General features: G+C 37.3%; 1 pseudogene; it reads left to right on the top strand.

Annotated features, from left to right (window-relative positions):
* The window catches only part of LOC133270497 (contactin-6-like), a 147,270-nt pseudogene that overhangs the window by 91,896 nt on the left and 41,225 nt on the right, over positions 1 to 14,149 (top strand).

The raw sequence follows: 14,149 nt of genomic DNA, 5'->3' as shown, positions 1-14,149 counted from the left end.
CTCCTTAATTGTGTGTGAGTCAGTGCAGGCTTTGCTTTTCAAGTTGTCATTTTACATTTCCATCTGTTGCATGGAAAGCATTTAACAATGATACACTGACTGCAGAAGAGCATTTCAAAATAGAGCAAATGGTATCTACAAAACAGTGCCTTCTTACTGAAGGGGTAAAGATGGGTCATGTTAATGTTGAACACAGGTTTTGCCACTTTAAGAACATCTTGAGGGGAAAAAAAAGGTGTATTGAAAAGACAGATAATGAAATCCCTCAGTGAGCACAGACCCTTCTGTGCTGTGCTTAGAAAATGAAATGGCTGAGGGGGTTAATGCAGCTTGAATATGCATTTTTCTTCATATATAGGACTACAGCTGAAACCTGTGCTGCCGTATATCCCTGGAGTTATACTGCATAAATAGCAGTAATCCATGGGGTGAAAATCCATTCTTCACAGGTTTATTATATAATATTGTTAATGTGCATCTAGTTTAGTGCATGTGTTTGAGAGATGCTGTTGTGAGTAAAGGCTCTTTAGTGGTGTCACTGGAGAATTTCTCCTCTAGGTTGTTTTTTATTTACAGATGTCTCATACCCAAATGTACTTTTTCAGTCCGCTTTTTCACTCTGAACAGACCTTGAACCACACTTTCACTAATGTGTCAATCAGTGAAAAAGCTTTATTTCAGAGCTGGCATTTATATGTGAATAAAGCAAGAGAAACAAATTCCAAGTGAAATACTCTTAACTTATTAGGTAAGGCCAGATTTCTAAAGGTACGTAGGTGATCAGTGGTAACTTTAAAAGCTTTAAGTTTCCTACCTCCAGCTGTTTACAATTGCAGCTACGCACATATAAATGCAGCAGTGTAGCCATCTGCACCTTTAGATGCCTAAATTCCACTAAAACTCTAGCCTCTACTATTGTCTGTTTATGTTAAAATCAATTCAACTCAACATTTGTTGAGCTATACCTCTGATCTGTCACAAGCACTAAAGGTTATTATCTCTCTTGGATTTCAGAACTGCTTTCCCATTATCCATAATTTTCTATATTCATACTGTTAGTCCACTGGTTCAGACAATGCTGTTAGCTGCTACTACCTCTGTGCTATGAATAACAGAAATCTTTCACATCTAAGACAGATTATAGGCAACCTGCTGTGGTTTTGGTCTCCAAAAATCTTAAATGATAGTACTTTCATGGTGTTTAGAGAAATAGCATCTCTTTTTCTGTATGGAACAGCAAATCATACCTATTGGACTTTATTCAAAAAACACTTTCACATTTAAAACAAGTACAAGAGGCCAGACTTATGGCTGAGTTTTAAGATGCCTTTTTAGCTGGGAGAATTCAAAACCATCTAAGTACTCCTACAGCTAGGCATGGGACACCCAGGGACAGGTATATTCCACAGAGGTCTATTGCAAGGCTCTCTTTTTTGCATTTTACATGGAAATATCTCAAAATTGTCATCTAGCCCAGTCATAAACTTTAGCTTGTTTTCAGTAAAATAAATATAAGGAGGCAAGAGTCAGTATTTATTTCTGGGGGGAGGGTTTGGAAGGATGGATCCCAAATGGACAAAAGCACTTGGGCAAACTCTTGACTCTGAATCCTGCTTTGTAGAACAGAGACCATGAATAGTAGAGAAGACTTTGAAAAGTAAATTAGTCCTCACTGTGATGGGAAGTATGATTTGGCAAAAGGGAATGTGTGCAGTATGTGACTGTCTGATGACTGGCAGGGGGAATCTAAAAAGGGAAAGAAAAAAAGCCACCTTATAATTAATTCTTTAAAAGAGGGAAAACTAAAATATGAAATAGCTTGACTATTTCAAATACTGCAGCCTGTGGCAATTTAATAGGAGAGATGAGGGTTTGTGTTCTGCACTAATATTCATTACGTTGACAGTGTTTAATAATATGCCAGTATTAAAAGTCATGTTTTGGATCAAGCTATATTAATCATGCTATACATCTAAATTATTGTTCACTATGTCTTTGAGGGATTGAGTACCATGGAAAGAATTATGTTCAGTTGAGTTACTGTGCTACTTTCTGTAGCTTTCTTCCCAAATAACTATTTTTTTTCTGTTGCACAAGTAAGAATAGTTTCTTGAATGAAAATAAAGTAGATTCATGTCTGGAACACATATTTGTTAAACTGTGCCTGTGTTTTACATTTTTCTTCTTTCCCTTCTTGAAGTTAGGAAAATAATCTGTCCAGAATCCCTGCAGATGGGCCACTGCCCGTCAAGGCTGTAAAGAGCACATGTGAATGATATAAAACAGTATTTTTCTCAACCCAGAGCATTATTTTTTTGTGTGTGAAGACCATATATACTCCTGTATATGTATTCAAGGAAGGGTTTTTCTAGAGGTTGTTAGTATAAATAGGAAATCATACAGCTACAAGGGGGTTCGGTGAAGATGATTAATTGGTATTCTGCTTTATGCAAGAATACCAGGCTTCTCTTCCTCATTAGATAGCTATTCTAGGATGTTCTCAAGGAGTTTATGTAGGACAGTGAATGGGACACAATGGCAGGTTTCAGGAAAGTTTCCTAAGTAATATATCAGGATGATTAGAAGACAGAGTGGTTTAATCCTAATTCTTCCTTATGTCAGCAGCTGATGCAGACATGATAGCAGCTTTCAAACCTCAGCTTTGTCTCTTTTATTTAACTAGGCATCGCCTTTATTATCAAAGCTGTAGATTTCATTTTATTGTGAAATGTCCTCAGACGCATATGACGGAAGATGAGGCACAGATGCCATGCATCTTCTGGCTGCTGAGTCTTTGCTGCAAAAAGGTGGAACCTTCATCTTGGTGAGGGTTGTAATGCTGCAGACAAATTAGTTTCATGTTCGATGTGACAAGACTTGTCACCGACCAAAAATTATTTTCCATTGCCTTTTCTTTCTGCGTTAGTAACTTACAAGTTTGTGATTCTAGTGCCTGTATGTAGAATATAAATTAAATTAGTACTCCTAGATGCTCTGACGATTTAAAATAAGCTGTAGATTTATGTACAGAGACACTCTCATATTTATGCACTCTTCTTATTTACTAAAGTGAAAGCAAGACTTTGTCTATGAAGTGTAATAAATTTGAAAAGTGTATTCATTGTTTCTTTATATATTCCAAAACTTTTTATCCCCAAGCAGTTATGTATTTTAATCTGGTTATTGGTAGTAACTAAATGAGCACAGACCCACCAGTTGCGGGACTACCCCAGATCTCCACGGGAAGGTACTAGTCTGTGTAGCAATGTTGGATACTGGCCTTCAATAGAATGATTATATAGCATCCTACAAAAATTCACAAGGCGATATTTATTAAACTTGGGTTTATATATATATATTTTACCTACGTGTGAAGGACAGCTTCACTTATTAGAGCATTGACATGGAAAATAGACAATTTGTTACAAAAAGCAATTTAATTAAATTTTATATTTAAATTTGGGGGGGGTTACCTTGAAGGTTTCGTACTGTGGTAATAGTTGCTGTTGGGAGATTTGGATATAAAAATGTAAACTAATATCAGAAGACAGTGAAACCAGCCAAAAAAACCTGCCTTCTGCAAAATACAGTGACTGAAGTTACTGGAAAGTCAGTGATAATGGAGCATCAGCAAAGACAATGAAGAAATGCAGATCTTCTCAAGCTGTGGTGATAACAAAGGTCCTTCCTATGGATGATGGTACACGGCTGAGCTGTGGATCCTTCTGCAGTCTGCTTATTTAACCTATAGCTCAGGGTGATGAGGAGCTGCTGTCTTGACAAATCAATTCCTTCTGCTGATAAAATTAGGCCACTTGGTGCAAGACTCCCTGGCAGGAGAACAGTGTTGTTAACTATATATTGCAATTGCACATTTAAACACAGCAAAACTGATGAACCAAACTGATGTTTTTGTCATCCTGCTGCAGCTAACAATAGAGGGAGTGCATTTCCAACACCCTTGTATGTGGCCAAAAAATGAGATGAGTTTGTTTGAAACCTCTCCAAGGATGTCATTAGTATGTGGTGTGGATAAGGAAAACAGAACAGCATCTTCAGTTCAAGCCCCGGTAAACTTGACTTGACAAGTTGACAGAAGAGGCCTTTTCCCACAGAGCCCTGCCTCTGGCCTTGGTGTCAGCGCAGACTTTCCTTGTTCATGAATAGTTGGTACTAAGAGAAAACAAATGGCTCCTAGAACAGGAAATATTTAGATGAAACAATTTCAGGTAGCACAGTGTGAATGAATGCATCTAATTGTTTTCCTTCTCCCATATGGGTTTAGTTTAATGTCTTTGTTACCAAAAAAAAAAAATCAATCCAAAAGAAATGCCTTTAAAATAAGTAGTTAAACGTTTTTGGCATTCAATGCACTGCATGTTTCTGTTACACAGTAGCTATTCACCCACTGTTTAATATGCAGTAGCATTTTAAAAGCCAGCCATACTCTCCTTTCTGTCACCAACCATCTGAATCAATCTACTGTAAGACTGCAAAATACCTCTGGCTGTTTTCCTGACTAAAGCAAGCAATTGTGGGACAGACCTATTCTGCACTAGAGCTGCATTTCTTTCAAACAACTAAAAGTAACTTAGTTTACAGAAGTTCTGCACAAATAATGTCATGCAAGATTTGTGGAGGAGACAGTACCTTTTAACAGACTAACCAGTGCATTTAAGCAAAACAGACAAACCCTTTTAAAGTTCCTTGTAAGGAATAATATTAAACCAGTTTGCATCTGAAATAGGTTTTTGGTCTCATAATGAAAAACAATTAATACAGGCGGTGATGAGAACTGTTTTCCAAAAAGACTTGAAATTTAAACATCTATATAGGCCTTGAACCAAAATGGGAAATAGAATAATAAAATCTCAGTAGTTCTTTACACATTTTCACTAGTTGATGGTATCTGGCATATCCCAATCCCTTTCATTTGTAGTAAATTGTTCAGCTTTTGGAGGGGCCTTGTGAGAGTCAGAATATGTGAGTGCCTTTATAAGGTATTCATGTATATGTACACACTTACCAGTGCAGAGCTAATACCAGAATCTGGAATAAATTGCTTATAGTTCCAAACTGTTTTCATGGGCAGCTCAGTTCTGGTGGAAAATACAAGGTAGCTAGAGAAATTATTATGCTGCTTAAATAGCTCATAGGGTTATTATGGGATTTTTTTGTTGTATGTTGAAGTGGTCAAGCTGTAAATTGCCCTGCACATAGACTATTTCTGTTGATTTTGTTTGTAGTTACTCTGCTAACACCTGCCTAGCTGTTCAATCTGTGTAATTTGCTGAATACTCACACATCTGCATCCTGGTGGTTCTGCCTCTAAGTGAACTTGTTAACATCATAGCCATATAGACTCAAAATGCAGAAATTAAGCTTAAATTTACCTGTGTTAATCAAATCACAGCTACATACAAGTTACTTTCTTTGATCAATAAACATGGATTTGAACCAGAGACCTGAATAAGGTGCAAGCAGTTCTAGCCCCTGCTAAAACGGAATAAATGGTTTGTACATCAGCACTGCAGGACTGAGGCCTTGGGGACTGGCAGGCAAGGGCAACGTGCCCTTCTAATTTCCATGGAAGTTATGTTTTCAAGTTCAGCACTGACTGTTTGCTGTTTATGTTATTTCCAATCAAAAAGTCAGCATTTAGCCAAAGCTTCTGTAAAAAGCTGTTCAAAATGTAATTGCTCATCTGTTTAGAAAAAGAAACTTAAGTTTTGCAAATGCAGAAAGTAACTGTGAAATCCAAGACTATTAATATTTCAAAGTGTTTTGGTGACATAATAGATCATGAAAGTGAGGCTTGTTGGGTTTGTGATATTACGAGAAATCCAAGAAGTATTTATAGCTGCCTTCACACTTGACTATATTTTTATTGTATTGAATACATTGATCCAAACATAAATGAAAATGACAGAAAGCTATGAGAACATGAAATAAGAAATATTCTCTTTTGTTTCTGTCTCCTTTCAGCTTCAGTGTCTCATGCTTTCCACTTCTTCACTCTGCTATCTGTCTGCCCTCCTCTACCCTGGCCCCCATTTTTTATACCTAGATTTATTGGTATTTTTAGGTCCTTTGAGTTCTTGTCCAATATTTCCTATTTTGAAGTGTGAAATACCTGTAATGCTATAGGGAATTTGTTTGGTCTGAAAACCAGTCAATAATTCAGTGCTTCTATGGAGCTTATTTGGACTTCCAAAGTCACTTCTTCAGTGTCACAGTGTTTACAGGAAGGCTTGAGCCCTAGCTAAGAGTTACTGTGGGAAAAATCCAAATCGGCCTAAGAAGAAATCATAGAATTGACTGAGAACTTCAAGCCACTCTTTGACTTTTGCTTCTAAATAAATTAGATAGGTTATAAAACCTGCCTTATGTACCTCTGTATGTCAGAAATGTAAATTATTCATTTTTTTTACATATTATTACTCTTCTGAAAGGATTTAACATTATGTTCTCCCTGCTATAACAAATGTTCTCTTTTTTCTCTTATAAAATATAATTATTTAGTCCTGTCCCTAGTATTAGCTGGAAGAGGTCTGATGTAAACTCATTGACAAAAATGAGCACAGCAAAACCAAAGGAGTTCCTGAAATCCCAAATGTTCAGCAAGAAGATGAAGGCTCTTATGAGTGCATCGCAGGAAACATTCGAGGAATAAACATTGCAAGAGGTCAATTATCTGTCTATGGTAAGAAGATTGATTAATTCTTTTGGGTTTTTATTTGAGTATGATGGTGTTCAGATGTATTTTATAGATGAAGTCTATTAGCCCCTTACTGGAGATAAGTAATGTAGTTCAGGTTAAGCTGATTAAATAATGATTGTAGGTCTGCAGTGACCTTCACTGAATTACATCCTCAGCAAATAAAGATATTTTGCATTAAAACTCAGATTGAAAATGTGGGCTGTGACATGATGAAGTTGTAAAGGTTAATATAAGGCAGAAAGAAATCCCTAGTACATTTGCATGAAACAGGCAGAAAGGTTTACTCTCAGTAGCTCACAGCAGCATAAAGCTGTGCTGTCCCGGATGCAGATCAGGGAAGGATTCATGAGGTTTTGGTTCATGTGGCTGTAAGATTATTTCACCCCTTATTCTAGCTGAACTGTATTGCTCCATAAACAGATGAGAGCAGAGCAGGGGAAACTCATTCCACTGCTTCCATCCTCCTTGTCTATAAGTGGAGAATAATATATCTGTGAAACTGTTCTCCTTTTCCTTTTCCCTTCCCTCATGCATTAATTTCCTGCGATGCGAGTCACACATGATGGTTCCTTATAGCCACAACGAATTATATGCTCTTTAGTCCCATTGTTAATACTTAGAGAAAGTAACATATTTCAACATAAATAAGAAAGGAGATAATTTCTTTATCTCATAAATCTTTCAAAACAGTGGGAATAAAAACCAACCCAACCCAAAAGCACAGCAAAAGTAACAGTGAGCAAAAATTACAAAAAGCTAGACTGAGCCTACACCTGACTAACATCTGTTGAGAAGACCTTGGAAAGTATTTTTGTTCTTTATAAGTAAATCTCTTCTAATGAAGAGATGCAGGCTTTGCTGATAAACCACCAGTCTCCTGCAGCCATGACTAATATCAAGATACATGCCAGGAATACAGCAGTCTGCTGCTCTTTTGAATATTTAATTGCTTCTTTGCTTTTGGGGGGTTATTTTTATTCTCGTTCACTAATTTTTGCAGAACATCAATCAAGCAGTTCCATTAAAATTAAGTTCAGTAGATTACCTGGACATGATTGATAACAGCATAGGCAATTACAAAATTATGATCAGTTAATGCAATCTAAAACAATGAGCTTATTAAACGTGTTTTGTAAATTAATTAATAGCTGTTCATAGTGAAATATATAAACAGCAGTCATTAAGCTTTTGCACAAGTTTGGTTTTTATCATATTAGGAGTGGGCTGGTATATTATCTGCATAATTGACTTCCTCTTGCTTAATTTCTGTGCTGCGGTGCTCTTGCTCAGTAGGCAGCTTGTCTTGAGGAAATAGGGTTTATTTCCTGGACATTGTTGCTTTGTGTCTGATACCTGGATCCCGTGCCTTAGGCTCTGAGTGCAATAAAAATGAGGTATAATTAGAATCACTTCTAAGCATGGTGAGATATATCCCAGATACTTCCCCATTCTGGGAAGCAGCTTGTTGGCATGGTATTACTCTGGTGTTGGACGATCTTGAAGTCCTCTGTTGGGACAGAGTCAAGAGCTACCTGCGGAACCATGCTGTAGAGGAAGGCTTATTCTGCTGGTCTCAAAGGGTAATGATTATCTTCTTAAAACTGAATTGCTCTATGTAAGAATTGCATATATGTATATATATGTATATACATATGGAGACTACAGCATTATGATTTAATAACCCAGCCAAACATTTTTCATAGGATGTTAGGACACCAGCCAATCACGGTAGAGGCAGAGGGATGCAACCTATTATCTCACTTGCATGTGGCTTTTGCAGAGCTCATATGTGATTCCTGAAAGTTCTGCTGCTACACAGAAATGAATTTATGCCAATGTGCCACAAGTATTCAGAAGCTGTTATCCTAATCTGAGTAGCCCTAATTCTTTTGTGTATTATTTGTGTGGTAAATTACAACCAAACAACCCATGGTCTCAGATATGTGGGTAAAATAGAGGGGTAATATTTATAATCCATGTGTTTTATTAACTGACAAATGATTTTGAAATTTCTATTTTTGGTGCACAGATTCAAGTACCTTTAGAGGAAGACTGTTTCTCAAAAAGGAGTAGTTATAGTGCTTTCAGAGAGCATGACCAGAATTTCAGACATCTAAAATCACTGCTTCTGCAAACTTTGCCCATAAAAACGAACAATATCTAAACCAACTGCCTGCCTACCAGCCACTTGATCTCCAACATTTTTTCCCAAGTTAGTCCTGATGTTTAATGCTAAAGAATTGTTTTGCAGAATTTACTTGTGATATGAAAAGAACGTGTTGGACAAATACTAATTAGCCTTGCTCAGTTCATTAATTAATGGCAACATACCTCCAGCGACATCACTTTTCTCTTGTTTAAAATGGTTTGCATATTCTTTTCAGCATTCCCTGAATGGGATAAAAAGATCCAAAATGCCTTTCTGTCTCTCTATGACAGTTTATTTTGGGAATGTAAAGCTAAGGGAAAACCAAGCCCTTCCTACAGTCAGTTAAAAAATGGCCAGCCACTCATACCAGAGGTAAGGTTCCTGATGGCTTTTTTTTTGCTTTCTTGCTCATCTTTTGGGTTAGTTTGTTTGGGTTTTTTTTCATGATTTAGTAATGACATTCATTCTACAGTGCATTACCTTTTTTTCAGAAACTTAATTAAAGGTTAACATCAAAATGTATATATTACCAGCAAATCCTAGGAACAAAGCCTCGGTTCTTCGAGTTAATCTTTATAGAAAATGTATGGTATTGCCAGTTCAGATAGAGATATGCCAATTTTCTCATATGGCTTCTTACAGAGCATCTAATTAGTACAAGATATGCCAGTAGGTATGGATAGGTTTAAAAATATAATTTGTAGTTAATGAAAGAAGGGTCTATCATAGAATCATAGAATAGTTAGGGTTAGAAAGGACCTTAAGTTCATCTAGTTCCAACCCCCCCTGCCATGGGCAGGGACACCTCACACTATCCAGAAACACTAAACACATTTGTAGACATAATCTGTAATTTGGGGAATTGATAAGATGCCAAATGACTGTTTGTGGAAGTGTATTTCAGAGCTGGCATTACAAAATTGCCTGTTAACTTGTGTTTTAATTCTGTTTGTGTTCTTAAGCTGTAGGCTGGATAGATCTTTGGTCTCATGCAGTATGGCAATTCTTGTGCTATCTTAATCCTTTAACTGAATTAGCTATGAAAATCGGTTAATATTGAGATTAATAGTTTTCTGGCACTATACAGTGAAATAATAGACTAAAGAAAACTTTATAAGGAAAATGTGAATAAGTGAAAGAACTTTCTTAAAGGAAAAAGAAGGATCAAGTGGAAAGGGAAGTAGTGAAGTAGAAGGAGTGCAGGAGGAGAGAGGCAATTGATTGAAGCTCACTTGTACCTGATCAGATACTTATGTAGACAGCTCTTTGAAATCCTTTGTCTCTTTCCAGGCAGTATAATTATACTTCTGTGGTGGCTATGCTTTGGCACATTTGTCTTCTAATCTTCAGTTGTTGGCAACCTCATGGAGAATGACTTCTGTGGCAAGAGGCTCTTTGCTGCGGTTGCCTTCTGCTGAGGCCAAGTTTTCCTCTTTTATTAAGCATCTACTCAGCATCTATCAGGCATAAAATGGCATGGCTCATCTGCAATGTATTTTTACTTGGTTGGAAAAAATAATCCTGTGATTAATTTCTGTCTGGCAATAACAGATACAGAATAATTTCCAAAACATATGGGGTGAATTAGCACCTGCTGGGTTGCAGAACTAGGACTTGTTTGACTTAGTACTACTTCTTTGAAGCAATTGGAGTGGGGTCCAATCATCCTTATGATTTTCTGCTGGATTAGTCCTAAATGGAATCCAACTAGCATCTGAGAAGGCTAGCCAGAATTTACTTGGATTGAAATTTTCCTAAACATGATCTTATTGTCACCTCTTCCTCAGTAATATTATCTAGTCTTTCTCTTTGAAGACAGTGATATTTAGAATCTGTCACTTAGATTGTACCGTTTCTATAAAAAAGAATAAAACACTCTACAGATATTTTCAACCAACATTTTCACAGTACTTACGGTATATTGTAAATGGAATACTTCAGGCAACAAAACGTGGAATGCTATTGCTCAATGGTCAAAATGGATAGTTTAGAGGTGAAAGTACAAGGAAGGTGTAATAAAATATTCAGTCTTTCACAGCACCCTGCTCGCCGGAAGTATCATAGGTAGAATACTTTCCAGACACTTTACACCTTGGGGATGGCTCTGAAGATGTTGTCTACTCTTTGTCAAACCTTTATTTCTGAGCACCTAGTTGGTCATCCCTGCATTATTGCTGCTTGTGTACATGGCATGCTTTATTCTTCTTTTTGTCTGCGTAGCTCAAAAGAGCCAGCAGAGAATGGTGGGGAATTCAGCATGTGTATGAAACATGAGAGTTGCTTTAGAAGAGGGTTACACATTCAAAGGATGATTGTAAAAGTAGAATGTGTAGAGAGGATGGCAAACAGCCTGAAGGTAAAATTAAGTATGCAAAAAATATCTGTAGTGAGAGCCTCAAAAACCAGAAAATTTAACAGTGGATAAGTAATGTAATGTTGTTAATTAGTTTGCAATACACCAGCCATACAACCGCAGGCTGTGCTCTCATCAAATTTCCAAGCTAAACAAGGTTGGTCTGGATCAGTTCTCAGTTGAGAGACCTCCAAGGAAAAGCCAGAGTGTAGAGAAATAGAGCTCCATGTCTCAATAGGTGGCACTCTGCAGGCACAGCAGGTGAAATCCCTCCCAACAGGTTGTTCAACCGGCTTATCTGTGGCCACACAAAAAGTTAGGTTCTATAAGTTCAGCAGGTCACAAATAGGTCTTAGATGTTCGCAACTGTTCAGCAAAGACTGTACGGTATACTCAGTGTATGCTCCCATTAGTGGTTCAGAGGCAGTAAAGCCAGGTTAAAGGAGCAGCGTAATAGCAGTATCAGTTATTTCAGACTTGCATTTCGTGATGGTATTTATAATCCCTGTTGTGGGTTTCTTCCAAACTCACTGGTTTTGGGGGTCAGATCCTCCTCTCCTCCTCAGTGGAGCTAATACTGTCTCTAGAGGTTAGCAATTGTAAAATCACAATGTATTATCTCAAAGTTATGTCTATCGCATGAAACAGGCTTTTTTCTATTTGCCAAAATAGAGCAGATGAAACTCCTTTAAGTACACCCAAACCTAAGCTCTGGTCCAAATTTACCTACTGTGTAGCTTTCTCTATTTTGGCAGAATTGCACTGAAGAAATTTAGTGCGTATAAAATTCAAGCTATGAGGGGCATGCTCTCCCTCCGATCTGAACGGCTGCCTGTGGGTTTCCAATAGGAATATAAAAGAGTTGGTTTTCAGTAGAGCTTTTTCAGTAGATCATTTTTCTGTGGCTTGTGATCTGATGACATTTGAAATGTTTCCATTATCTGAGCACCTCTGTCTCCTGTGGAGCTTTTCTGATCATCTTAGATCATCATCATCTGATTTATCTAATTGGATGAGAGGGGTAGGCCATGTTTCACCATGGCCTCAGACAGGGCTGCTGGTGCAGCTTCTTGGGAGCCATATGGAACATGCTCCAGGCTCCCGGTGTGGAGCAGCCGTACCTGCTTTATGGTAGCCACTTCAGCGTCTGCTTCACAGTGAAGCATACCCACAGAATCACAGTTCAGCAAGCACAGAAATGCATGCCACAGCTGGAACATCTGGGCAAACCTGCCTAAGGCAATGACACTGCGACACATGCCTCAAGTTCTTAGGAAGTTTGAAGCCAAGAGGTCTGAAAACATAACCATCATCATATAGTGAGGTTTACATCACATTTTGTATTTCTGACATATTCATCCACGCTGCTTCCAGGTAAATTAACATTTCTGCTTCTGAATTACGACCAGGAGCACCAGTGTGATACCAAAAAATTTTGGGATTGTACATTCATTGTCCCTGTCAGTGTTTTTTGCTTATATTTCTTTATCAGGAAAGAATTCAAATAGAAAACTGAACTCTTATCATACCTATGCTGAATATGTCAGACTCTTGCCTCTATCAGTGTGTGGCAGAAAACAAGTGTGGCACTATTTATGCCAGTGTTGAGTTGCAAGTGATAGGGGAGTAAACGCCACTAAAATGAGCAGGTGCTGAGTATAAAAGGATACTCATTGGAGAAAAATTGAAATTAAGGAATTAGTAGATTACTTTCCACCTGGCAGTTCAAGTCTGATGCTATTTCTTTGCTGCTTGCTTTTCACCCACATACAAATGTTCTTTTAATTTTGTTTCATGACAGCCCTGGGGGAAGAATCTAATCCATCTATGGTCTTTTTTTTTAACACATACACACAAGTTTAATGAATGCTGTTTCTCACTTAGTATTTTGAGTTATTAATAGTTATTCTGCAGTTTTTAAGTCTTTTGAGAAAGCAAGAAAAATAGTTTTAACTATAAACAAAGAGCATATGGCAAATATGTATGCAAAAACAACGTAGAAAGTGATCTCATTAATGATTACTAATGCACATAAAATGGAATTTGTACATATATACATTCTGTTATAGATATTAAAATATAAAGTTTGTTCAATGGCCAAATACTAGTGAAACTAGTAAAAGACTTTAAGAGCACCTGTTGTATAGTTCTTGTGGTTTTTCCTTCAAGAGTGAATTTTCACATAAATTACTGAAGAAATAAACATATTTTCAGTAAACAGTGTCAGTTTTTGAACAGAAAGCCGTTGAAAATCTGTGATTATAACTGAATACTCTCTGCAGATGAGTACACGTGACTGGGATCAGGAGTTTGATGTTTATCCTGCTGACATAGCTCTGCTCAAGGTTCTTCGTCATAGATAGAGGTATTCTCCCAGCCTGCAGATAATCCTAAGGAAAGATTGTCAGAGCAGACAGTTTCTAAGTAGACAGAAGCAGAATAAACATTAAATAAGACACAACGAATTCCATTCTTTGGTCATTAAATACATCTTTTTTCTTAAATACATGTACTTTCGCCAAAACCTCAAACACAAAGAAATTATTGGATTCACCTACTATGTAACTTGGAAGAATTTAGCAACTTCATTTAGTAGCTTGTCAGCTGCATACTGCTCTGCTCTTTCTTATTCTGTTTTCAGCTGCAGCACCTGATTTTTCCAAAAATCCTGTGGAAAAAAAAGTCTGTTGTTCAAATTGGAGGTGAAGCTACAATTGGGTGTAAACCAAGTGCTTCTCACAGAGCAGTTATTAACTGGAGAAAAGGCCCAGAGATTCTGCACCAGAACAAAAGGTACCGTCATAAATCAGTTGCTGGATCGGTGGGAATTCTTTGTTTTAATAATATCATTTAAACACCACTGACACACAGCTAGCTTAGTATTTCTTTTGGCAGCTCATTGATGGAAAACTTTGATGCCAGAGGC

This window comes from Pezoporus flaviventris, unplaced genomic scaffold, assembly GCF_033815535.1.
Source record: "Pezoporus flaviventris isolate CSIRO_AGI_PZ_B2104156 unplaced genomic scaffold, CSIRO_AGI_Pfla_v1 ptg000021l, whole genome shotgun sequence".
NCBI classification, from domain to species: domain Eukaryota; kingdom Metazoa; phylum Chordata; class Aves; order Psittaciformes; family Psittacidae; genus Pezoporus; species Pezoporus flaviventris.
This window is presented reverse-complemented; position numbering and strand designations above follow the sequence as displayed.